General features: G+C 39.5%; 1 protein-coding gene and 1 long non-coding RNA gene across 8 annotated transcripts in view; one reads left to right on the plus strand and one right to left on the minus strand.

Annotated features, from left to right (window-relative positions):
- LOC116708782 (uncharacterized) overlaps nucleotides 1-13,402 on the minus strand; it is a 246,275-nt gene that overhangs the window by 86,992 nt on the left and 145,881 nt on the right. The window lies entirely within an intron of this gene.
- On the plus strand, nucleotides 256-824 carry LOC116708788 (uncharacterized). The gene is made up of 3 exons (XR_004336776.1): nucleotides 256-428; nucleotides 505-676; nucleotides 746-824. It is a non-coding gene; the product is annotated as an uncharacterized LOC116708788 (long non-coding RNA).

Consider the following 13,402-nt stretch of genomic DNA (forward strand, 5'->3'; position numbering starts at 1 on the left):
AACACTAGCAGACCGAGTAGAGTGGAGCCTGGTCCAGTAGAGCCAGTAGAAAAAGGAACATAACATCTGGTCCAGAATATACAACACCCCATCCTACATCCTACTCTAAAAAGGGTTTTTCGCTGTAGTTCATGTTATGGACTTATTTACATCAATCTCATTTAATTCATTTGGTTTAGTGATGACAACTTACTTTTTTGTGTTCAATTAACCAACTTAAATTAACTTAAAAGGAACCTTTTACTTCAACTTTACTTGAAACTTTAACTCTGTCCTGAGGTTTGTCAGCTTTTCTCCACTAGAGGGAGCCTGAGACCTTCTGTGGGCGTGAGTCGGCGTCTGCACACCTGTCCTCCATCTACTCATTTGGAGGCATATAAATGGAGGAGGATGCTGACACTTCTCTGCCAGAGTGTTAGCCTGTAACGGTACTGGCTTACCTTGAGCTACTTCTACCAGGATTTGTTCCCCAGATTCTGACCCTTCTTGTCTCTGTGTTCCCAGCTACCCTGGTCTGGAGCTATCAGGTCATCAGTCGCCCTCGAGACGGAACCCTCACCGCCTTGAGCCTTACCTGTCCGTCCTCTGCCGCCGCCTCTGATTTCGACCCTCAACCCGCTGACCAGCCTCTAGACCCTCAAGGTCCTCTCCCGGTCCAATACTTCCCCCCGAACAGGTATATCCTCAACCTCCACCAAACGGCAAATTTCCTGGGTCCCGACTAATCATCTCTGTCCTCCCCTAGTTGCCCTGAGATCTGCCAGACGAACCGGGATCCTAATTCCTTTTGTTTGAATTCACTGTAAATAAATCACACTATTGTATTTCCTGTCTCTGGAGTGTTTCTGCATGTGGGTTAGGAAACTCGACACCAACATGACAAACTCAGGACTGAGTTCAATGCCAGTTTCATATTCTATGTCTGACCAACTCAATATATTATGATCATCCAACTCAATTCATTAAGCTTATCCACCTCAACTTACTAAGTTTCTATAACTTAGTAAATTGTGGCGCAGGGGTAGAGCATAACTCACATAAGGAGACCTTAGTCCTTGACATGGTCGTCGCAGGTTCGATTCCAACCTGATAACCTTTGGCTGTACATCTTCCCCCTCTTATTTTTTAAGTTAAACCAACTTAATATAGTAAGTCGGATAATATTAATTGAAATACTTGTTACTAATTGAAACAATTCAGTTAGATTGGTTCAACTATTTTCTTTTTTAAGTGTACAGGATCTTTGAAAAACTAAAATAACATCTTAAAACATACGTTTAAAAGTACAATGTGAGTGATAATGCAATTTTAGATATTTTAGTTTTTTAGTTTGGAACAACTTCAAAGTTTGAGTTGACATTCTGTAGAATTAAGCAAAAGAGATTTGAATTATGTATTAAAAATAGACTTAGACTTATTTTTATTGTCATTGCACAAAGAAACATAAGTAAAATTGGCAATGAAATGTCCTCACTTGGCCACCGGAGAACACACAAAAACACAAGTATGCTTATAATTAAATAATATACAAATAATAATTACTATTTTCAAACAGTCTCAGACAGTCTTCATGATGGAATTGTTCAGCAATCTGATGGCCAGTGGGAGACAACTATTTCTGAGTCTGGCTGTTCTGCAGCGGATGCTACAGACTCTCCTCCCAGACGGCAAGCGTCTCTTTTTTGGAGCTTTTCTTTGCACATCTTCCAGATCTATAATATCTGGTCAACCGCTCTTTCAATGCAATTGATCAAATTTTCTCACTGAGAAGACTGGGCACAGGAGAGCCCTCTTGTCCTACAGGAACATACCTGGCGGGACACACTGTTGATTTATTCGTGATAACAGGATTTCTGCTGTTTGGAGCTTGAGGGTACCTGTAATATATTGACAGATTTGTGACGGATAGACCCAACTAGCAAACACCCAGACTGTTATGCTGTGGAACAAGACGCAAGTTGGATAGGAGTTTTGCTGAGACTCGCAGCCCTGCTAAGGACTCTAATACTCACTGGCGGGATGAAATCAATCTTGGAGAAGTTGCTAGCTTTGGCTCAGTGGAACGGCCAAACTAATTTGGATGATTGGGATGAACAGAGAAGGGAGGGCTGCATATTTCAAATATCCTCCAAGCAGTGATGTCAGTAATGCATTACATAGTAACGCTTTACATAGTAACACATTACTGACGTTCAACCACTTTTTCAGTAACACGTTGCTATTTCAAATCCACTTACTTTGCGTTACTGTGTGTTACTATTTTCTTTTGTAATTTAATCTTATTTCCTCTTCGCGTCTTGGGGAGTAACCACTGTTTCTATGTGAGTGTTATCAGCAGCGACAGAAACATAAACAATGGAGGGAAGAGGGAGATGTGCATTTTGTTGCTAGAAAACCAGGAATTATTTTGAGTTTCGCTCTCCAAGTCCTATTATAAGCAGCTTTGGACTTGTTTTTTTCTGAAGTCACTTGCAGATTTAATGAGTCGAGGGTTGCTGTTTTGGGGCTTGCAAATAAGCAGACATAAATCTGGCATCCAATTAGTTTTAGTCAGGCTCTCCATCATTTCCCGGATGATCTGTCCCGCTGTGTCTTAGTTAATGTCAAGTTAATATATTACCTCTGAATTACGTCAAGCTTCGCGTTGCGCTCCAGAAAACTGCAAACATTGAGACTAATTTGAACAGCGCAATGAACATTAAAACAGCCACGAAGGAACATGACCGCAAGTTGAGTAACTAAACGTCATTATAATTATTAATATTAAGATAAGTGTCACAAATCTGTGCAGCCATCTGAGCTGTGGACAGCAAACACAGGGCTGTAAAGCACAACCTGGACGCTGAAGTGGGGGGAAGGGGATTTAAAATCCTATTTATAGTTTTCCAAACAATAGAAACACACAAAAACACGCACAAATTATTAACGTTTTTTTTGTACTGTTGTAACCATTAAACAATCTCCCCTTCAGTTCAACCTTATAAGTGTTATATATTGTTGATGTTACTATTATAAGATAATTTGCAATTAAGTATTGGCAAAGATCAATGTAATTTTCACAGGAGGCGGAGCGTTGTTATTATTTGCTGCTGAAAGTAACTAAAAAGGTTACTTTTAATGTAACTTAGTTACTTTCCAAATCAAGTAATCAGTAATCTAACTAAGTTACTTTTTCAAGGAGTAATCAGTAATCCGATTAAAATTACTTTTTCAAAGTAACTATGCCATCACTGCCTCCAAGATATGTAAACATAACACTCATTCCCACCTCACCTCCTCCTCTTATCCTCCACGTGAATGTGAGCAGAGTATTGCTGGGATACTGAGCAACACGGTTCATGGCCATACGAATGCAATACACTTACACAACAAACACATACATTCCGTGACGTCACCACCTTTCACTCATGTCTATTTTATCTGAATGTTGCTATGTGCATACTTCCCTAATGTGTCTTTTCCTCTTTTTATTTAGTTACTTTTTAGAAACTGTGGAGTAGTCACTATAAACCCAGAAAAGGAACAAACTTAGAATCTAGAGAAACGACTCTAAATTGTGATTTACTCACTTTTTAGACCATACTATACTTTTTAGATTATTGTGGTTTATTAGTATTTTTAGAAATTGTGGAGTACTTATTACTTTAGACCACTCTATAGCTTATTTTTTTAAATAAATGTAGACCAATATTATACCTTTTAGATTATTATGCTGAGAGACTCCTATTCTTCCAATTGAGAAAAAGAATTAGAATGAATTTAGAATCAAGAAGGTGCAAGATGAGAGAGAGTACCACTTTGGTTAGAATTGAACTTATGCAGACGTAAACCTGCTAGTTTGCAAAGGGCTTGTGTTTCACTGATGAGCTCTTGAGCCTCTGACTGATGGGCTTAGAAGGGGGTCAATGATGGGAGGCAGAATATGACTTCAGGAATCCAACCCTTTATCACGTCTGATGAGAGCTGGAGAAGGCGGGCCTGTACTCAACTCTTGTTGAATATGATGTATGCGAGAATATATCGAATGGTGCCCAGTAGATTATACAGTAGGCTGCGCAGTCATTGTTGACTCATGGTTGCTAAAAACTTTACAAGACCGACTAATTTTAGTGACATAGTGGGTGTAAAATATTGAATACAATGTTGTGCTACATGACTGGCTTTATTTATATTTAACTTTATAACACACAAAATTACAAGTGGATCGTCCATATTGTCTCCAAGTGTATTCTGGGTAAAGCTTGTCACCAGCCGTCCACCAACATCATCATCAGTCACTTGGCAACAGATGGCAAACTAGATAGAGCATTTTTACGGACTAAGTTAACATGAGTGGAGCTCTGTGGAGAGGCAAAGTGAAAAGGATGGAAAAAAGAGAGCAAGGAAAAGCCAAAAACTGGACGCATATTTTGTTCCTCGTCTTGGAGATGAACCGGACTCTTTTCTTGGCAGCGATTCAGACTCGTCAAAACTGCCAGCCCAGCGAAGGAGCCGGACTAGTTACAGGTAGCAACAGGCACGTGCAGAGGGAGGGGCGAGGGGGGCTTGAGCCCCTGCCCTTTTAATCCTTGATGCCCCTAGTGCCCTTTTTGAGTTTTTTTTTTTTTCAAAAAAATTTTTATTTTTATTTTTAATCTGTATGTCAGAAGGCCTGTTTGTGCCCCTCAGCAATAATATTTAGCTAAATATAATAATTTAGTAAAAATAAACTAGTCTGGTTGCCCTCAGTCTAATAATGACTCTCAGAGCCTCCATGTTGTTCAGACTCCGGGTCCATGGTGAGGATCTGTGTCCTTTAACTATTCAATTATGGGCAAGAATATTTTTTCATACACTGGTTTGTGAATAAAAACGTAGGTCTGATGCTGACGTTAGAAAAACTGTTTCTATTTATACTTTTATAATCATCCTTGCAATAGCGGGAAAAAACTCGCCTCACCACTAAACACAGAAATGTTTCGGCTGCAGAGAAAACATTTGACTTTAACTTCATCATTCTGCTAAAGGCCCGGTTCACTACAGGCAGCTTGAGTCAGTCCACCGACAGATGTAAAGAATATCTGTCTTTATATCAGACATCCTGATATGAGACACGGTACCGATTGTCACCGCGAGTCGTGACACAGCTCAAAGCCCAGTACCAGGTGGTACCACCTGGTACCACCTGGTACCGGGTTGTACCACCTGCTGACTATTCGCTCTGCTTCTCCTTAACGTTTCTACCAGGCGGTTTAAAGCCGCTGCTGACGGGATCTGGGCTGGAGGTTCGCGGCTGTAAATAGAAGTTATTGCAGAACCTCAAGTGTTAAAGGAAGATTCGGCCCAGAGCATTTAGAGTTCACAAAATAAATATCAGAGAAAATATTGTAGCAATAATTAGAACCGCAGCAAAAAGCCAAACATGCCACAATGAAATGAACCAAAACGTCCCCAAAACATCGGGGGACTGACATAGGGGCCACCGGGGGATTAAAGGTGGATTCCAGGTAGATTCCAGGTAGATTCCAGAAATGCGCATCGCAGCAGCTGTTCCTCCAGGGCCGGCCCAAGGTAATATGGGGCTTTAGACAGAACCCCCCTCCTTCCGGAACCCGTCCTACTAAGAACCTCGCTAACATGTTTAAATATAGATAAGGTGAAGTCTGTGAGAGGGAGACCAGGTTTATTGGCAGAGTTTAAAATCAATCACTGATTATTGGTTATTTGCTGTGATGTATTTATGAACAAACCCAATTCAAACACAAAGATTACACCATATTGTAGCCATGGTAACACAACAATCAAACTATCAAGATGATTCTTTAAACTTTTACAAAGTAAACTTCCTAATTAAATCCTAAATGTACTATTTATTTTTCTCAGCTGAATGCATTAAATAAAATGTAATAACATTGTCATTCTCTATAAAATATGCTACAGGTTTAGATCTATGGTCTGTGTTACAATTAAACCATTTCTAGGGGCCCCTGAGTGTCTGGAGGCCCCTGAATGTCTGGAGGCCCCTGAATGGCCCCTACCAGCAGCTACTGAGTTTTCTTTGCCTTGATATCTCAGTCTTATAATTCTAGGTCTCAGAGGTGCTAATATCAAACTATTATATAGAGTTAACCCCTTTGAGTTTTTTGAGCTATAAATCAGGTTGTTCTAGAGGTTAAATAGATATTATTAGGGCTTAATTAGTAAAATGGCAGCAAATTAGCTTATTTCATAACTTTATAACCAGAGACTTTCTCTCCTCTGGTCTGTTTAATTAACAGCTACAGTCTCAGATCAGCTCAGCCCTCCAGAACTGTCAGCAGCAGAAACAGAAACTTTATACCTGTTGGGGAAAATGTAGACTAGATTTGCTTTGCATTTCCTTGCAGGATGGCAATGATATAGTAGGATCCAATTAGATTCTTGATTAATATGGGTTGTTGCTATGTTGTTGTACTGTGTTTTTGTTCAGCGTGCCCCTTTTTTAAATTTGATGTCCTGCCCCTCCATAGGTCTCTGCACGGCCCTGGGTAGCAACTCTGAAATTATTCACAAAGTGTGAGTTAACTGTAAATTGTATCAGCCCAGCTGCCTAGTTTCCATCCCCTTTTCTCTCTGTTGGTGGTCCAGCGGTGATGTCAGGGACTGAAAGCTGAGTTATAGTCGATTTAACAGTTCGGGTTGAGCGCGTTTTTGAGCCAAGACAGAAGTATGTTGTTTATATTTAAGGTTTACATTATAGCCGCCTGGAAGAGCATCTTCCAGATTGTACAGTTTGTGTGAACGGCAGCGTGCACAATCCACACCGAGTTACAAACCTCCAGAGGTGCACGCTGTGCATGCGGTGCGTGCCTCTGCGTACCTGCTTCAACGCGCGCTGCTGCGTGCTCGGTTCAACAAGTTAACCAGGCTTTAGGCTCTGAGACAGTGGCGATTCTAGCCCTGTTTAGGGGTGCTTTAGCACCGCGACGCTGCCGTCACGGTTGCCTAGAGACGGACACTATGCAGCCTCGGTGAGGTGCTATCAACCCTCGTCTTTTTAAAACATCCTCTACCCGATTCCATGTCCTTAGAAGCAAAAATGTTTGTTTTTGTTTTTTTAATGGAGACACTTAAAAAAGAATTAAACAAAAACAGAGCAATATTTTCTCATTTAATATTGTGAACCAAAGAGACGCTTGTGTCTCCGAAGATTCAGGTTGCAGATCCCTGATCTAGCAGATGGAAAGTATGATCCTATCTCGACAGAAAAAGCTAAAACTTTTAGTTTTACACACGGGCTGTAAATTTGGTGTATAACCAGCCTCGAAAGAAAACAGTAAAGACCATTATATTTTTTTTTTAACCAGCTAAGAGAGGCCAGACTTGTATCATCAGCACCTTTATTCAGCTGACAATTTGCAATGCAAAATATTATGCTTAGTGATTTTTTGCAATGGGCAATTTAAAATGGCAATGCAGTACTTAATTTAGAATTATTTTTATATTTATGAGTGGAAATTCATAAATATATTGGACAGTAATGGCTTTATTTATTTTAAGAGTATTTTGTACTTCAGTACAAAATGTATGTGTGCAAAATATTTGGATAAATAATGGGTTAGTCTGATCCTGGTCCTTAGCCTTGTTAATTACTCTTAATGGTCTTTTTTGAAGTTTGATTAGTGTCTGTTGTGTTGTTTTGTAATTAATTTCCCAAATCTCCCTGGAGTCACTTAAATAATGTCAAACTAAAGAACAGCACAGAATGTTAGGCTGTTTCTTTGCAAAGAAAAAGGTGCTTTGTCTTGAAACTATGACAGGCCCACTACATGAACTGTGAACTGAAATAGTAAAACCCTGATTCATAATGTCCACTTTTCCATAGATTGACATACATTCTTGTAAAAAAGGCCAACAGCTACATAACCTTCAGATAAAAATAAGGGTAATACAATTTCTAAGTATGATTTTCAAATAAAGTTCAGGTTAAGGACTCATTTTCAATAGTCATTAACCTGAACTTCTACCTTGATAATAAACTGGTTTTAGGTTTATTAATCCTATGAATTTAGTAAAATGTTCTTCAAATGACTGGAAGTGCATAGTTTTGAGTAGATTTTATTTTAATTTCCGGGAGAGCAGACCACACTAGGACTGTGTCTCTCCACAGCTGCTTGTGTCTCATTAATGTTAGCAGATGTTGGCAGGTATGATGTGGTCTAGAGATTCTGTTTCAAACTGAGTTTATACACCTCTGGAAAAAATTAAAAGTTTCTCTGATTTTACTCTTTATAGGTATATGTTTGAGTAAAATGAATATTGTTTATTCTATGAATTACTGACAACATGTCTCTTAATTTTGTTTGTGAATGTATGTAAATAAGCAGTTAGATTTAGAAAACTGCACCAACGAATATCTTTTCATGGGTCTTAGCCTTACTGGGGGCTAAGCACCCCTAAAAGTCAGATCCTAGAATTGCCCCGGCTCTGAGATGAAATTGATAAAGTGTTAAAATAATCCGAACGCTATCCGTGGTTCTGAACTGATTTGAATTTGTGTTGTTTCATCATTAGTGACCAGTAGCCTGATGTTTCTGTTGTTCTCTTGTTTTGTTGTACTTCATGTCAGATGGATTTCAGAATGACATAGTCGCTCTCTGTGGTGATGATACTTGTAAGTTCTGCTGTTGCGAGCATGTCTATGTTGTAAAGTTAAATTATCATGAGTTTTATTATTTGGGTATAGGGCCCGGTCATTAGAACCGCCCCCCTGTCCGAAGCTGACTTGTTCCGCTTAAGAACAAGTCAGCTTGTATCTTTTAAGTTAACTGAATGTAAGTTGTCATAACTAAAGCAAAATAAATAAGTGACATTAGTGTAAAGTCCATAAAATTAACTATAGCCCAAGTACACTTTTTAATGTGTATTTGGGTGATCTGGTTGAGAACCAAGTGTTTGCTAATTACTGCTGGTAAGTCTGAAGGAGCTGAGTGAGGCAGTTTCAGAGGAGGGGCTCTATGGAAGCTCGGAAACGGCGGCTCCAAGGAAGATCGAAGGGGGCGCTCAGTCCCCCCAAGCGTCTTGCACAGCTGAAAGTTTGCCATGGGAGATTAAAAGATTTTTCAAACATATATGAAGGCATCAAAGTTATAACATTATAACATGCAGCTCTAAAATGTTAATTTTACATAATACTGTAAAACAGTTGTGTTGATACACAACTGTTGGTTGCTGAATGATGGCTGACGTGGTTGACGTGGCAGCAGCGCGCTCTTCCGGATCTCTGGCGTTTTCTAGAGCTCGCTTAAAACCATGCATATATAAAACTATTGAGGATAAAATTATCGTAGAGGATGAGTTTTTACACTTTCTTTCTATCAAACTTAAGACTCTAAGCCAGGATGAGATTGTGTTGTTAGCCGTCAACACTTTTGACTCAGACTGGATAGAAACATCAAAGAAGACGCTGTATGAGCTCTGCACTTCTTCTCAGCGTAACATCTCGTATAAAGGAGCACAAAAGGATATCAACAATGTGAAGGCCTGCCTCAAAGTGCTAAATGAATGCGGGGATAATATTCCCAGATTTGTGTCCCATTACTTAGACGAGTTGCCTCCGGTGACTTTTACCAACATGGATGTCTGCGGCTTGCTACGCAAAATGGAACAGCTCCACGTTGCAGTATCTGCCATGAAGCAAACACTTCAAGCTCAGGCTGAAGTAAGTGAAGGTCTTCACGATGTTACGGCGGATCTGCGTAGCCGGGTGTCTGCTCTTGAACAACGCACCGATCAAGGATCTGTACCGGTGAAGGAGAAGGGTGCGGCGGACATGGATCTGAACATTGCCTTGGATATGGAACACCGTCTTCAAGTTCTGGAGGGAGATTCGCTATCAACTGTAAAGGGAGATACTCCTGCGATGTGTACCGGAGAATCTACGCCATCTCCGGGATCTTCTAAGTGGAGCCAGGTCGTGAAACGGCACCGACAGCCCAAAGTTCCTTCGGTTGTGAATACGACGACTCGCTCTGGCCCTTCACTGGGACGCAGGAAAGCTGGCCAAACTATTGTTGGTACTGGGGCCGCAGGGAACATCAAAATGGTGAAAACCAAACTGGTGAGTGTTTTTGCCTCTAAATTCTCACCTGACTTGGATGCGGAAACACTATGTGTTTATCTTAAAACCAAACTTGGGCAACATGTAAAATGCCAGAGAATCACTACTGTTAATACCAGGTACGCCTCATTCAAGGTTTCTGCCGAATGTAGTGAGGTGGCTGTCATGTACAACCCAGAGCTCTGGCCTGAGGGAACCAATGTGAGAAGGTTTTATGAGCCACGCAAAACTATCATCGGCGCAAATGCTACCCTTTCTTCCATGGACATATGCGCGCCTATTGCTGGCGTGAGCTCAAAGTCATAAAGAATTATGGACATTAAAGTAATCGCTTACAACTGTCGTGGCCTGCGCTCAGGGCAGAGTGCAGATGATAAAGCTTGCCGGTTGGTTGTCGACCAGTTGTTGCTACATTGTGACATCTTGTGCTTGCAAGAAACATTTTTAGCCAAACAGGATTTAAAAGGACTAAACTCTATCAATGACAGCTTCCTGGGTGCCGGAGAATCTACTACTGACCTCAGTCTGGGAATTAAAAGAGGAAGGATACCAGGAGGGGTGGCTATATTATGGAAAAGAAGCCTGGACGCAGTGATAAATCTCATGAGATTAGGTGTGGATTGGTGTATTGCAGTACACGTGAAACAGCTTGACAAAGAGTTTATTATTTTAAATGTCTACGCTCCATATGAATGTCATCATAATGAAGAAGAATACCTTAGTAAACTTGCTTATATTAGCTCTTTTATGCAAAATGAGAAGTCAAAATGTATCTATCTTATGGGTGACATGAATGCAGACATCTCGGATAAAAACTCGCTGTTTGCTAAACACCTGATTCATTTTTGTACAGATTTTAATTTAATATTGTCAAGTAAAGAACTTCTGCCAGCTGCGAGTTACACTTATATAAGTGAAGCCTGGCATACTACATCTTGGTTGGACCATTGCATCACTACAGCAGATGCTCATGCTGCTTTGATATATATTAATATCTTATACAATGTGTCCACTGTTGATCACATCCCCTTCGAGGTATCAATTAGATTTGATCATGTACCCGCAACTGTAAATAAGAACAGTATTCATAATCAGACGTATATAGACTGGTCTTCTTTATCTAGTGAACAAATAGCCCGTTACTATGCCCAAACTGATCAATTGTTATCTACCATTAATTTATCAAGAGAGGCAGTTACGTGTACAGACTGTAACTGCTCTAATATTGAACATAGAATCAATATAACTGGATTATATTCCGACATAATTGAAGCGCTACTGGGGGCTAGCCTGCCTTTTAATAAAAGTAATGCAAAGATTAAAAATAGACCAGGCTGGAACACATATGTGTCTAAATTCCACAGTGAAGCCCGTGAAGCTACTACTTCTTGGACTCTAGCAGGTAAACCTAGGCAGGGCCCTATATTTGAGCATAAAAAGTTGTCTAATTCTAAATACAAATATGCAGTACGCTTCATTAGACAGAATGAGCAAACCATGAGGGCTGATTCCTTGGCAAAAAATCTTTTAGATAAGGATACAAAAACCTTTTGGAAAGAGGTTAAAACCATCAGTAACAGTAAATCCTCTCTCCCTTTCACTGTCGATGGTGTTTCTGGGGTGAACATGATTGTGAATTTTTGGCAACACCACTACAGCAAGTTATTCACCTGTGTACAGAGTGAACCCTTCCAGGTTGACAAGGTTAGTAGTGTAGAAACTATCAAAACTCACGAGGTCAATCAAGCAATTAAAGAACTGTCTGTAATAAATCTATAGTTATGGATCTTATTTCAGCTGAACATCTCAAATTTGCCAGTTCAAGGGTCGTCCCTCTTCTTGCCTTGTGTTTCACTGGTTTTATTATGAATGGTTTTATTCCTGAATCCTTAATGAATGTTCTTCTACTTCCTGTGATTAAAAACAAAGCTGGTAAAATTGGCAGCTCTGATAACTATAGACCTATAGCCCTAGCTAGCACACTGTCTAAAGTCTTTGAATTAATTATTTTGCCAAAATTTGCAAAGATAGTTATGTCCACTGACAATCAATTTGGGTTCAAGTCCAAACATGGCACTGATATGTGTATATATGGCCTAAAAGAATTACTGAATAATTATAACAGCAAAAATTCTACAGTTTTTCTGTGCTTTTTAGACGCCACTAAGGCTTTTGATCGTGTAAATCATAGAAAATTATTTTTAAAATTGTCCCAAGCTGGTGTTCCTAAGTATATAGTAAGATGTCTGTCCTACTGGTATGCTAATCAAACGATGCAGGTGAAATGGGACAACTGTGTGTCTGCATCCTTTCATGTCAGCAATGGCGTCAGACAAGGAAGCATTTTATCTCTTATGTTGTTTAATTTTTATATGAATGACCTCTCTAAGCAGCTAAACCTGTGTAGAACTGGCTGCATGGTTGGTGATACTATTATTAATCATTTAATGTATGCTGATGACTTAGTGGTTTTTAGTCCAAGTTCAGCTGGTCTTCAGCAGCTGCTTAATGTCTGCTCAGCATATGGTGAATTACTTGATGTCAAATTCAATCCATCAAAAAGTATCATCTTGATCTGTCGCACTAAGGAGGACAAAAATAGAGTATTTCCAAATTTCAAATTGTCTGGGACTTTATTGAATGTCTCAAGTGAAGTAAAATATCTTGGCCATGTGTTGACAGACCGTCTGTCTGATGATGAGGACATTTACCGTCAGGTTCGAATGTTATACGCTCAGGCAAATATCCTTGTCCGTAAGTTTGGATTCTGTTCTGATGAAGTGAAACTGAACTTGTTTAGGTCATATTGTACATCACTGTATACTGCACATTTGTGGTGCAATTTTAAAAAAGCCAGTCTTCAAAGATTGAAGGTGGCTTATAATGATACACTGAGACTCTTGTTAAATAAACCCAGATGGACCTGTGCCAGTGAACTGTTTGTATCTGCTCGCGTCAGCACTTTGATGGCTGTTTTAATAAAGCTTATGTATAAATTTATTTGTCGTTTAAACGAGTCTAATAATAGAATTATAATACTGTTGACTAATATCAAATATAGTGCAGTAAAATACTCATCTGTACTCTGGAGACACTGGTATGATTCCCTTCTGAATAGCTAGGAGTCGTTTTTTATTTTTATTGTACTTTTTTTATTTTGCTTTCTTTTGTATGTAATCTGGACTCTGAGTCTGTAATAAAATCTACTGCACCTTTAAAAGAACATAATAATTCTCATCCAATTGACTGATCTGAATGGATGTACTGGACTACCTTGTCTGTGTTATAATGGTTTGGTAGGAAAATATGGTTTGTTGGATTTAC

This window comes from Xiphophorus hellerii, chromosome 19, assembly GCF_003331165.1.
Source record: "Xiphophorus hellerii strain 12219 chromosome 19, Xiphophorus_hellerii-4.1, whole genome shotgun sequence".
In the NCBI taxonomy this organism is placed as follows: domain Eukaryota; kingdom Metazoa; phylum Chordata; class Actinopteri; order Cyprinodontiformes; family Poeciliidae; genus Xiphophorus; species Xiphophorus hellerii.